Source organism: Capricornis sumatraensis, chromosome 5 (assembly GCF_032405125.1).
Source record: "Capricornis sumatraensis isolate serow.1 chromosome 5, serow.2, whole genome shotgun sequence".
Lineage (NCBI taxonomy): Eukaryota > Metazoa > Chordata > Mammalia > Artiodactyla > Bovidae > Capricornis > Capricornis sumatraensis.
In genome coordinates, this window is record NC_091073.1 from 70,449,787 (window position 1) to 70,463,583 (window position 13,797).

Here is a 13,797-nt window from a genome sequence, read left to right on the forward strand (position 1 = left end):
ATGATCTAAGGCAGGGGGAAGATGGGCAGGGATGGGGTGCCCAGATCAGAAAGACTGGGTGGCTGGTGGGTGTTAACTCACCAGATAAAAAGATGGAGAAGCAGGAAAGGTCTGAATAAGTCTGGCATGCCAGGATGCCTGATGCCCCGTCCTTGGGAAGGGGAGGGCCAGAAGCAAAGGAGGGTGCTTCTCCATGGCTATGGTGGAGATGGGGGGTCAGAGGCTTTCCCAGAAGGACCAGGGTCAGGAAATCCTTACTCTGCAGACATAGCCATGCCCACTGGAGAGGTCAGCCCAGCGGAGACCCGACAGGACCCACAGGGTTACAGACGATCAGGGGACACATCTGTAAGGAAGGGAGAAATCCACTTCACCCTCTTGGTAGACTCCCTGAAACATGGGAAATTAAACGACGAGCTTCTCTTTGTAATGATAACTTGTGGATCTGAGAAAGAGGTCTGCTGTCAGTTCTGGCAGTAGTAAATTACCCATCCACCTCTCTCCCCACCAGTTATTAGTCCCTTTTTATACCTCAAAGAGCAGAACTGCTTGTTTTTCTTTAAATATCACAAAGAAGGAAATCTCTACTGTGGCAGCAAAGGCAGGAAGCTTCTGAAATCCATTAAGAGAGCCCAGCATTTGGCTTTCAGACAGCCAAATAACCCCCTCACACCTGCACGCGGTGCTGGGGGTACGGGGGGGACAGGGACCGAAACCCAAAGTGGTTGGGAGAGGCCACCATGGATGGAGCCCGCCTGCTGTCAGCCTCCCCAAGAGCTGGCGGGAAAGGTGAGTCCCAGTGCAGCCAGGCCCCTTGAAGGCCTTGGAGTCGACCACCCAATTCACAGCAGGGAAAACTGAGATTCCAGAAGAGGGGGAGCAGCCTTTGGGCTTGCAGCTGAATGGTGACCCGGCACCCTGTTACTGGGAAGCCTGGACTCCAGGCACAGCTGAGCCTCTCATCAGCTCCGTGGCCCTGAGTGTGGTGGGTCGCCCGCTCCCTGACGTGAGGGGGTGGAGGGATGGTGTTGCCTGGGCTCCTTCTCCATCTCATCTTGGTGGCACCCCAGGCTAAAGGCAAGGGGCCTGGTGGGGCACAGTAGTGTCCACTGGAGGGCTGCCAGGGAGGGCCTCGGTGACCTTCGAGTCAGGAGGTGAGGGAGGGAGCCAGGCAGGTGTCTAGGCAGGTGCTTCCCAGGCAGCGGGAAGAGCAGGGGAAATGACCCTGAGAGGGAGAGTGAGTGGCTGGCGAGTTCCAGGCGCAGAGTTATGCAGTGGCATGTGTGTGCGTGAGTGTGTGTGTGTGCAGGCATGTGTGCATTGTTCACGCAAAGGTTGTGTTTGTGCACACAGGGGACAGATGCCTGCAGACCTGAGGTGAAGGGTGTGCTGTTCGTGCAGGGCTGTGTGTGTATGTGTGTGCACATGTGTGTGTGCATGTGTGTGTGTGTGTCCACGTGCCCATGTATGGAGAGCTAAAGGGTCCCTGTAAGGCCCATGCCCTTCCTCTCAGGGAGGTGAGAGTCATTTCTGGCACTTGAGCAGAGGCGTGACAGGATCAGACTTGGCTTTCAAGGCCCACTGAGGGGGCCGTCTCTGCCTGGGGCCCTGGCTGCTGCCCCGAGGCCACTCCCACCCAGGCCTAGGACTAGGCTGAGCGGTGCCTCCAAAGCTCTGCTCACAAGGCAGGAAGCAGGGGGTGCGAGGAGAGGTGAGGGGGTGCAGCAGAGCTGGGGCAGGGTGATGCTGCTGTGATCAGTCTGGGCAAGTAATTGTAGAAGAAAAGCCCAGCGTCTCCCTGGGTCAGGGCTGCAGCTCAGAGGGCCTTATAAATAATGTTCTGAATAATTAAAAAGAGACTGCATTCCCCTCCTCCTGCCTCTGGAGAGGGATGTTCACCTGCAAATAATTGAAACCGAAACCAGCATCTGCATGACTCCCACACTCAGGCTCTGTGTGAACCACTGGGACCCCGGAAGATGCCTGAGCAGCAGGAGTGGTTCAACTCAGCTGCTCAGCTCAGCCCTGGTGGGCTTCCCAGCTTCTGGCCCCAGAGTCCAGCACCCTGGGCTTACTATTTCTGAACCCAGAACACGGTCCACAGGATGGGCGAGGGGGAATGGGGGTCACTAGGCCCCCTCCACAATGAGAAGGGTTTCTGGAAGGTCAAGGCTGTCTGTGTGGATGGCTCAGTAGGTCCAGTCTCTTCTGACTTAACAAGGGGCCTCCACTGACCATTTGGCGGCAAGAAGACTCTGGCTGATAGACTGCGGGAAGGGCTGCCGGTGTTGATGGAACAGGTCTTCACAAAGAATAGCAAAAGGCTATGCAAATTCTAGGTAGAATTATGTCATGTAACTGAAAAATAGCAACAGCCTTTGGGTGGCTGAGAAGTCAGCTGAAGTCCTAGACCAAGTGCCAAGTCCCCACTTGGCAGCAATTTTCCTCAGGGAAAGGGGCTGTTCTAGCGAGTCTTAGTTTTGTCCTAGTAACAGGTGGGCCTGACAGAGGCCATGGGATCTGGGCCCCCGTCTTGGAGCTGGACCCGGTGGTCACTGCCCCAAGACCACAGGTGGCAGTAGTCTGCTAAGTCACTTCAGTCGTGTCCGACTCTGTGTGACCCTGTAGACAGCAGCCCACCAGGCTCCCTTGTCCCTGGGATTCTCCAGGCAGAACACTGGAGTGGGTTGCCATTTCCTTCTCCAATGCATGAAAGTGAAAAGTGAAAGGGAAGTCACTCAGTCGCGTCTGACTCTCAGCAACCCCATGGACTGCAGCCCACCAGGCTCCTCCGTCCATGGGATTTGCCAGGAAAGAGTACTGGAGTGGGGTGCCATTGCCTTCTCCACAACTGCTGGCTAACCCGCCCCAAGACACCTTGTAGGTGAAAGAGGCCAGGGGGACTCTTGGAGCCTAGAAGGTCAAGTTCTACTACCAGGAGGATGTGTCCCACCTCACCCACAGCCTGTCCAGGTGAGGGTCCTCCTTGATGAGAACCAGTGCACCTCATTTTGTCTGGCAGAGGCCCAGGGAGGAGAAATGGGATCTCCCCCTCCTCCCATACCTCTGTCTCTGTCTCTCTGTCTCTCGCTGTCTCTCTCTGGCACACATACACACACGCACACACGCACACACGCACAGGAAAGAGGACACACCTCCCTCCCAGCTCAGGGCTCCGGCCACCTTGCTGCACACAGCCTGCACACAGAGCACTCTATCTCCCAGAATCTGTGACCTCCCCAGTCCCACAGCCAAAACCAACTGCTGGCACCCGATCAATTAACTCTTCCCAGACACTGAACTCCCAGGTAGAGCGGCAGGGATGCACTGAGGCCTGCCTGAAATCATAAAAGGGAGTCAGGTTAAGCGTTCTGAGTTGGGGGTGGGGTGCTGCAGAAGCAGATTTAGCCCCTTTTCATCTGCTTAAAGCAACAGAACCCCCGAGAACTCTGTGCCCCTGCCAGGGAGCTGGAATCTGACCAGATGGAGGTATTCTCCCTCTACCTGCCCTGGGCAGGATTATCTGGGCAAAGTTTGCTTTCAAGTCTTATTGGCAGTGATGCTGGTGGTAGTAGTGACAGTTGTCAGCTATGAAGCACCTACTATGTGCCAGGCACTGACTTCCTCTCACCTATGACCTTCTACTTGAACTAGGTGCCCTTGTTGGATTTTACAGTCAAGGCAACTAAAAGTTGGTGAAATCAAGAAATTGGCTGAAACTCACACAGCTGGCAAGTGACGTACCTACATAAGAATGTAATCTCTATGTCATCCTGCCCCATCCCTGGCACTCTAATCTTCCCTCCTCTCCTTCATTTCACCCCATAGCACCTACTATGTGGTTACTCAGAGAAGGCAGCAGCACCCCACTCCAGTACTCTTGCCTGGAAAATCCCATGGACAGAGGAGCCTGGTAGGCTGCAGTCCATGGGGTCGCTGAGAGTCGGACTCGACTGAGCGACTTCCCTTTCACTTTTCACTTTCATGCATTGGAGAAGGAAATGGCAACCCACTCCAGTGTTCTGCCTGGAGAATCCCAGGGACGGGAGAGCCTGGTGGGCTGCCATCTCTGGGGTCGCAAAGAGTCGGACACGACTGAAGAGACTTAGCAGCAGCAGCAGCATGTGATTACTATGTGACTTACTATGACTTGATATAATCACCAGTTTATGGCCTGCCTCCCACAGCAGAGTCTCACAGCCACAAAGGCAGTGATTCTCATCTCTTCTGTTCCCCAGGGCTACAGCGGTGCCTGGCACAGAATAGCTACTCGATAAATAATAGCTGAATGTATAAACAATATGTTATGAGAGTGTTCCAGGCCTTGCTGCCTGTGCCCCAAATCCCTGTGATCCATGTTGAAAGGAGACCGATGTCCAAAGGGAGGTAGGAACACTTCTGAGAATCATGTGGGATACTATAGATGCAGAATATCAGAACCACAGCCTGCATCTAGAGGGATCCCCGGTGATTCCTGGGCATGCTAGTTTGAGCAGCACAGCCAAGGGACCCTGCTAGACTGCATCGTTTGATGAGGAGACAGTAAATTTGGAGCGAGTCTTCATTTTGGCTTTGGACCCTGGCCTTGAATCTACTCCTAGAACCCATTGCTTGCGGCCAGGACCCTGTTGGGAAAAGGCTCATCACCTTCAGCTTCCTAATCTTCAAGGAGTGAGTAGGTCTCAATATCTACTCTACAGTTTTGTCACAAAAGAAGGCAGAGGAAGAGGGTGAGGGACACACCCGGCACAGTTTACAGACCAGGGCCCCAGACTTGCCCATTTGCAAAACACATTAGAGTTTGCTCCCTGAAATCTCTGATCTTAGGTGAATTTTGGGAAGAGATTTGCAGACACTTTTTTTTTTTTTTTCATTTTCCTTTGGAAACACTTTTTTTAACATAAAACTTTTTATTTTGTAGATTTACAAGCAGCTGTAAGAAATCATACCGAGAGATTTGTGTACATTTTAATGATAGCATAATGGTAGCATCTTTCAAAACATAGTATCACAACCAAAAAATTGTCACAACTGCTGGAAATAAACCAGCTCCTACCAAGAAGTCAATCTGAAACCTACTCAGAAGTCCAGGCTTTGTCCTTTTGATACAACCCACTGCTCTCATTCATCTTTTCTGCATTTTACTGGTAGTTGTGTGTGTGTGAGTTTCTGTGTGTGTTTGTGTGTGTGATTGTGCATGCAAGCAAATGCCACAAAATTTAATCACATGTTTTGTTTATGAATGCCAACACTTTTAAAATGGTTTGTGCAAACAGAGGTTTCTCAACCTTTTCGGTGGCCCTGGTTACATTTACTTTTATCCCCAGAAAAATAAAGGATTGACTAAGCAAATAAAGTAAACGGGACCAAAGATAGGAGGAAAATTCAACCAAGTTCAGGACTAACAATTTTAAAGAGCAAACTCACTGACCTCAATCAGTGAAATTTCAGCCATTTCTGCACTCTGTTTTCCATGCTATAGGGTTTTCCTTTCTGGGTTTCATTTTCCCAGCAAACCCAGAGAGAGAAGGACACTTGTCCTATTCCAGATACTTGCCCTCTCTCTGCCTTTGTTTTTGTCTGTCTCTCTTTGCTCATCTGTGTCTCTCTCTTTGTTCTGTGGCCCAGACCCTCTGCTTCATTCTTTCCCAAATCTAACCCTTGCCAGCAGCATCTACATTCAAAACATCACCTCTTAGAAGTGAAATACTGAGACCCCCCCTCCCCAGGAGCATTTGTTGACCATCCTGTTTGTGTTTCTGTGTTTTGATGATTACCAAACAGATAAACCCCAGCCAGAAAGCTAACATGTAGCCTGACTCCATGATGTGCAATCCCAGCTCCTCCCTGGGAGGGAGGGTCTGTCTGATGAGATTATGAAACTCCCCATGGGAAGGGCCTGGGAAAAGAGGGTAGATAAAATGGGGAACCACAGCAGGGCAGAAGCAGCAAGGTCCACAGCCAGAATGGAGGGCAAGCTGTACAAAGGACAGGACTACAAGACAGAGTTCCAACCCCGGGACTACTTAAAGACTTACTATGCCTTCGATTCAGGCACTGTAGCTGAAAATGAAATCTTGAAATTCAACCTGAATAATCTCTTTGAAACTTTCTCTCCAGGTGAGTGTCTGGTCTCCATCTCAGGCAGACGATGGGGCTGCGCCTTACAGGAAGGGCTCTTGGTGGCAGGGGACCTGGCCTCTGGGACACCACTCACCTAGGTTGCTGCAAAGGCAGGCAGCCCAGCTGTGAATCCACGAGGACTGTCGCTGGTTGGCCACTCGTGGAACCCAAGCACTGGCCTTTGCTGCCCAGGAACCAGGCCTGAATCTTTGACAGTCCATCTCAGTTTCTTGCCCTGTGAAATGGGAAGGTACCTCCTGAACTGTGGGGCTCACAGACTCATGCTGGAAGGGATAGGCGACAACAGATATGAGCATACTGCCTCCCCTTCAGTAACATAAAAGCGGCTTTATAGCCTGGTCTCTTGAGCCACCTTGAAAACCTGATGAAACATCTGGTATATACACAACACAGTAACGCTCTTAATCTTTTACACAAAATTAAGACGGTTCATGGATACCCGAAGCCAAACCACAGAGCTCAGTTTACAAATTTCTGCTCTGAGTTGTCAGGCTGGGGGGACCGGCAGAGATTATCACCCAAGTTCTCCATGCACACAAGGGGAGGCTGAGGTGCAAGACACCAGGCTGGCCAGCCCAGGTCAGCCCACCTGTCACTGGCAGTAGAAAATCTCTAAATCAGTTCATGCAGGGCTGCCTTGCACAGTTGCACAGGGAGTGCACTGAACAACTAGGGGCTTACTCAGTTACTCAACAAACCTTGCCCTATGTATTCGATGCCAAGAAAGAGATCAAGCGAGGTCCACAGAAATACAGACAAATGAAAGCTTAAGGCTCACCGAGAAATTTGAGGAGACTCTGGAGGAAGGACTGGGATTAAGCCTTGGAAAATGGACTGGTTTCAATGGAGGAGGATGGAGGGAGGAAGCAAGGAGAGGAAGGTGATGTGCTTATATTGCTCTTCCCCCAACTCACCACAAGATCCTCTTGCCTTCTGTGATCGGTTGAGCGAGTTTTGAACCCACTGGCTCAGCCCTCATCCTTTACCAGAAGCTCTGTCCTTGCAGCAAGGAGGTGGGAGGGGGCCATGGGGTCACTCTCACCATTGCTTTAAACCCAGAGTCAGAAGACTTGCCAATGAACCAGCTTCTACCAGGAAGTCAACCTGAAAGCTGCCCAGAAGGGCAGGACTTGTCCTACCAGGGCTCCAGTAGCAACCCTTGAGGCAGCAGGGGGACCCAGTATGTGCCAGCCTGTGCCCCACCCTCCTCTCACCCTTCTGAGCCCCAGGCATAAGGTCTGGAATCCTCAGACAGTCCAGGTACTGCCCAAGGCAGGGTCGGATCCCCTGGGAGTCACCCTAGGGAAGGGGCAGAGTCTGGCATCTCCATCCACCGCAACTGGCATGGAGTCAGGTGTCTGCCCCCCACACCTGGAACACGCTATCTCTTGCAGGAGGCATCGGAGGCGACATCCTGATCGTCATCGGCACAGGCCCCACCATCTACCAGCTGCTCTCAGCCTGCGAGGCCTTCTGGGAGATCATTTTGTCAGACTACTCGGAGCTCAACCTTCAGGGGGTGGACAAGTGGCTGAAGAAGGAGCCAGGGGCCTATGACTGGTCCCCAGCAATACGTGTGTGGGCTCGAGGGAGACAGGTATCCACAGTCCCCATCCTTCTCACAAGACGTCTCCCATCCTCACAGGCCTGAGCCTGAGCCTGCCACCCTGCATCACTGGCCAGCTCCCTCTAGCTTGTTCCTAACCCACTTGGGTCTCTGTACCTCCCTCCCTTTGAGTGAGTCCCACCTGCGGCCTCAGAGTTGCCTGTGCTCAAAGCTTCGGTTACCTGATTTGCTCTCCATGTTTTACATCCCTTCCATCCTGTGGGACCTTTTTCAGTCCCTCCTCTTCCTGGAACCTCCCCTGATTGCTCCAGCACACGCAGATCTCTTTCCTCTCAAAACTCGTGGTTCAGCTTCCACGTTACCTAGTGTTGGAGGGGCACGTGTTATGGGAAGACATGAGCTTCTTGGAATCACCCACATCTATCTCCTCCACACTGCTACCAAGTCCCAGAGACCAACAGCACTCACCCGCTCCAGGCACCTTCCCCATCCAGTTCACAGAGAGGGAATCCATCAACCAGAGTCCAGGAAACCGAAGCCCAGATGTGGAGAGTGACCTCTAGGCCACCTTAGAGCAGGACGAAGACCACACTTTAAATTCCTGTCCCATCTTTCGGCCATGAGGGCCTGACCAAATTACAGACAAGGGCAGCCTGAAATGGAACAGGGCCTCAGGGTCTCTGAGCACAGGGTCTCTGCATCAACCCAGCCCGGGCTTCATACATTCTTGTCATCATTCACAGAGAGCATTCTGAGAGTCAGGTCACTTCCAGATGCTGGGAATAGCACAGTGAATGAAGCCTCTGCCCCGTGGAGCTCACATGCTTGTAGGAAACACAACGTCCCCAAAGTAGATGGAGGCAGGATTCAGGGAAAAACAAGCGTTCTAGAGAAGACTCTCCAGCTGCAGGGGCCTAGAGAGGTATAGGTGCTATGTCAGGTGGGAGGGTGTCTTACTCACCTTGAGCCATCATACGAAATATCACAGATGCAGCGGCTTGAGCAAAGACGCTCACTTCTCACATTCTGCAGGCTGGGAGCTCAGGATCCGTCCTTGAACTTGGTGAGGGTGCTCTTCCTGGCCTGTAGATGCCATCTTTTTGCCATGTCCTCTGAAAAAGGAGACGGAGAGTTAACTAGGTCTCTAGTCAGTCTTCTTGTAAAAGGCACAAATCCCATCATGCGTGGCCCCCGCTCATGATCTCATTTACCTCTATTTACCTGCCAAAGGCTCCATCTCCACATACATCCACATACATGTTAGGCTTTCAGCATATGAATATGACGGGGATACAATTCAGTCCCCAGCAGACAGCAAGAGAAAGCCTCTCCTCTCAGAAAGAGCACTTCGAGCAACACCTTGGGAGATGTGAGGGAGAAAGGATGAGAGTCAGGCAGAGGGGATGGCAAGGGCAAAGGCCCAGCTGTGGGAAAGAGCTGGTTTAAAGAAGGATATTTACAGGCTCAGGGGCTGCAGGGAGGAGGAATGGGGGTATATTGCATAATGGGGGCAGAGTTTCAGCATGGGGGATGACAAGTTTTGGAATTAGGAAATGGTGATAGTTGCGCACATTGTGAATGCAGTTAATGTCCCTGGATTGCACAAAGGGACTGAAACGGCAAATGTTTGTTATATGTCTTTTGCAATTTAAAATTAATAATGCAATATGCTAAAATTGAGTTATTCAAAAGAAAGACAGAAAAAGAAGGAGGAAGAAGAGGAGAAGGAGGAAGTGGAGAAGGAGGAATCAGATGTCAAATCAGCTGTGTGGCCTTGAACAAATCACTCAACCTCTGTGTGCCTCAGTTTCCTGATCTGTATAATGGGAGAAATATCATGTTCCTCATAGGCCCATAGGAAGGCCTCCTTAGGGTAAGGGGGATGTTGTCCTAATTGTCATTGTCACCTCGTTGACCCTCCCTCACAGGAGCAAGTGGCAGGAGAAAGAGGCCCGGCTCCGAAAGACTGTCACGCGGTTACTGACATGTGACGTGAACCAGCCCCATCCTCTGGGGTCTGCCCAGGTGCCCGCAGCAGACTGCGTGCTGAGCCTGCTGGCCCTGGAAGGTGCCTGCCATGATGTGGACGCCTACCAGGCAGCCATCCAGAACCTGGTGGGCCTCCTGAAGCCAGGCGGGCACCTGGTCACCCTAGGGGCCCTGCGCTGCCGTGAATACATGGTAGGCTCCAGGAAGTTCTTTGGCCTCTGGCTGGAGAAGGAGACAGTGGAGAAGGCCTTGCAGGAGGCTGCCAGGTGCTAAAGTGCCAGTACAGCCCCATCAACTACTCAGAGGCCCAGTGCATCAACGAGGGCCACTGATTTGTGGTTGCCCACAAGGGCCCCGGGGCCTGAGGCCAGTCTGGCAGACAGGGCCTCCCCAGAGGGAGAAGTCAGGATCCCAAAGTCTAGTAAGTCTGGAGCCCCCTGCTGCAGAGTCAGCCTGAACACCATCCCTTCATCTTGCACTATGTCCCAAGGTCACAATTGATAAACAGGTTCTCCCTGCCCCCAGCCCAGAGATCTGTCTCCCACACCCATTCCCTGCACCAAATATCCTACACCAAAAATCAGAAAAATAAAGTGGTCCGGCTACATGTTGTCTTGATTTGGGTCTCCCACCCCCTTATGCAGACCCTAGACAAGGATTGAGAGCAAATAGATCTTTAAGAAGAGTCACCAAGGAAATCACCATGGTGGGAACTGGAATCATCTGTTGGGAAGTCACCCATCCTCAGGGAGCTGAGACATTTATTCAGCAATACCCAAAGTGGTTGTTCAGGGGTACCGCATTAACTGGACAGCATTTTCAGCCTGCCAATTCGTGCGTATAGGGCAAGAGAAGCTCAGGCAAAGACCTGAAGGGCTGGTCCCTGGAAGCTGAGCGCAGGCTGAGGGGATGGGAAGAGCCTGCAAGAGCATGTGCCGCTCACACGCACACCCCATGAGCTGAAGTGTGGGGCCGGTTCTGGGCAGTCTGGCCCATCAGCTGAAGGAACAGAACTGCAGGTTCTCAAAGGACCACAGCATCCATAAGAACTGGATGATTTCTAGGAAATCTCCTATTAACCTTGGGTGGGAAAACTGACACGTGAGAGGAAAGGTGACTGGTCCACGGGTGCTCATGGAGTCCACTGCAGAGTCAGAACTGGCACCAAGGTCCAGGTGAGGATGGACCTGGCTGGGAGATGGAGCTGCTGGGAGTGGGCACAGGTGGGACCTGGAAGACCCAAGGGGAGCAGGGGTCTGCAATCAGCCCATGGGCTCTGTGCCCCTTGTTTTTTCTGCTTGAGGTCACCCCATTGGCCCAGCACCCTGGGCTTAGGAGGAAAACCAAACTTGCTCCCCCAGAATATCTGTGAAGGGAGGTTACTAGGGACCAAGAAGGTGATGGAGCCTCAGGGAGTGGTCATCTGAACCAGGGGAGGTAGAGCAGGGAGTCTGGCTGCCCCCTCCACATGACCAAGAATTGGAGCTTTGGGAAGACCTGAGTCACGTCTCTAGAAGCACCTTCACGGAGTCATGTGTCTCTCAAGACACTCCTTGTCCACACAGCCCGCCAGCTCGCAGCCCAGCCAGCTGCTGACTCTGGGCTGACATGTTCTCTCTGGCATGTGGGAGAGTGTTGGCCTTCCACCACCCAAGCCTGGCTACCTTGTGAAGCCCCTGATGCTCTCTGAACTGGGGCATGGGCCCCTCACAGCTCCCACTGTCCACTGTAGTCCATGCCCCACACAGCAGGCCCCCTGGGCAAATGCAGTCAAGCCTCTGGACACAGGACCAGGTCTCAACGGGTAAAAGCCTGCAAGTCCCTCCAGCACCTGGCAGCCGCCTCCTGTCCTGAGGTCACCACGCAGGGCTCCCTGAACCAGTTCAGCCTGCACATCCTCGCTACACGGCTCGTTCTGTCTCCTCCAGCCCATGTTCCAGCTCTGAACAGCTTCCTACAAGGAAAGGGCAGAGAGAAGAGTTGAGCCAGGACACTTTACCCATTTGCTAGCCTGCTGCTAAAGCCCAGAGTTTTCCCAACGGCTTCCATTGTGTTCTGGGGGGTCCTTGAGCCTTACAGCAGAGGGCAGCAACAGGAAAGTCCTCTTCTTCCCTACCTCAGTTGGGTCTTGGGGTTCAGGCAGCAGAGAAGGGGCGATGCGGTGGCCGTGGCTCCCAATGGCCACCAGAGGGCACTGCAGGGCAGAAAGTGGCAGGCAAAGTGCAGGAAGGACAGATGTCAGGGGCCTCCTTAGGAAAGAAAACTCCATAGTTGGGCCACTTTTTGACTCACTGGGGCCCTTCCAGGCCTCACTGAGGCCTGAACCCATGACTAGCCCACTCAGAGGAGCCGGGAAACCCTTGGACAGACGGAACCTCCATGAAGCCAGAACCCTCCTGTCTCTGTGTGTCCTGGACACTGCATTTCAGCTGGGAACCAGGAGACTAGGGCTTTGCAAAGGTAGGGATTGGGGGCAGGAGAAGGGGACGACAGAGGATGAGACGGCTGGATGGCATCACTGACTCGATGGACGCGACTCTGAGTGAACTCCGGGAGTTGGTGATGGACAGGGAGGCCTGGCGTGCTGCGATTCATGGGGTCGCAAAGAGTCGGACACGACTGAGCGACTGAACTGAACTGAACTGAACTGAACTGATGCATAACAGGGGAAGTGAATCATCTGGGAATCATGATAAACCATGGATTCTGAGCAAATAGGTCCAGTGCAGCAGGGCCTGGGACACTGTATTCCCAGCAAGCCTAAGGCTATCTGGTTGCTGCTGGTCCGAGGGCCGTACTTTGAAGCACACACACTAAGGAATGTATCCTGATTTCTTATTTCTTCCTGAAAAACCAGCGCTTATGGGCAACGTTTGAGTTAGCACCCTAACTTCCTAACTCCTGTTCTAGAAAAAGGAGGGCGGATGTCCAGCATTCCTCCCAGGAAACATCCCCGTCCCCCTTCTCTTACCCCGAGTTGGTGGGCTCTCCTCCCCCTGCTCCTTGGTGACTATCCCCCTCAACCATGGAAGCCCTCAGGGTATGAACTGAGGGAGCCTCCGACTCCTCAGTCAGCAGTTTCCTGTCTGGCCTGACAGTTTCTGCCACTCCTGACGCTGGTGTGTGTTTCAGACAGCTAGATAAATCTCAGCCAGACCTTCATGGCTCTTGACCTCTCCTCCATCCTCCCCCCCCACACCACTTGCCCTCCTCTGAGCTCCTACAAAGCAGAGGGCACAGGGTGGTTTCACGTGAGGCCCAAAAATGCAAAGTGACTTCCACAAAGGGGCTGCCCTCCAACATTCCCAGCTCTAGCCCCTCAAAGAGGACTGAGGAGGGGCTGGGCTGCGGGTCCCACCCTGGATATACAGGAGAGGCACCCAGGGAGCTGGCACCTTCAGTCAGCCTGGGCCTCCCCCAGACCAACTGCATCAGAACCTCTTGGAGGTAGGGGATGCAGGCAGCAGCATTTCATCACACTCTCCTGGGGATCTGAGTGTGTAACCCCAGTGGAGAACTACTCACCTGGGCCAGTGCTTCTGAAATGCTCTTTTGCTCATGAACCACCAGGGCTCTGATAAAACCCAGAGTCTGAGTTTGCAGGTCTGAGGTGGGCTCAGAATTTGCATTTCTAACCTGTCCCCAGGTGATACCTCTGCAGCTGAGCCCAGAGCCAGTCTGGGAAACAAGACTATAGAGAAGGGACCCTCCTCTCAGCCTCTAGCCTGGGCACACACTAGTTGGAGGATGGTACCACGGAACATAATAGAGTGTGCCAAGGGCAAAGCAAGACCCCTGAGGGACCACATTCTTCAGATCTGGAGTCTTGAATGACTTACAAAAGCCTTCTGAATCACCAAAGACAGATCATTCCGCACAGCCTCTACTAATACGTCATTGGGACAGTTCAGGAATCACTCATTCCTTGTAGAAGTTCATCCACAGAGAAACTGTATTTTAGCCTTACCTGCTCTCCCGCCCTTCTGACAACAGTGTCTGGCTGCCTCCACTTGCCTGTCCTGGGCCCCTCCAACTCAGCAGCTCCAAATGCAGTCTCCACCCCCCATCTCTGCTCTTCTTCCCATGCTCCCATAGCC

At 52.9% G+C, this 13,797-nt stretch overlaps 1 pseudogene; it reads left to right on the forward strand.

Moving 5' to 3' along the window:
- The first annotated feature begins 5,966 nt into the window (after window positions 1–5,966).
- On the forward strand, window positions 5,967–10,259 carry LOC138080300 (indolethylamine N-methyltransferase-like; annotated as a pseudogene).
- Window positions 10,260–13,797: the final 3,538 nt, after the last annotated feature.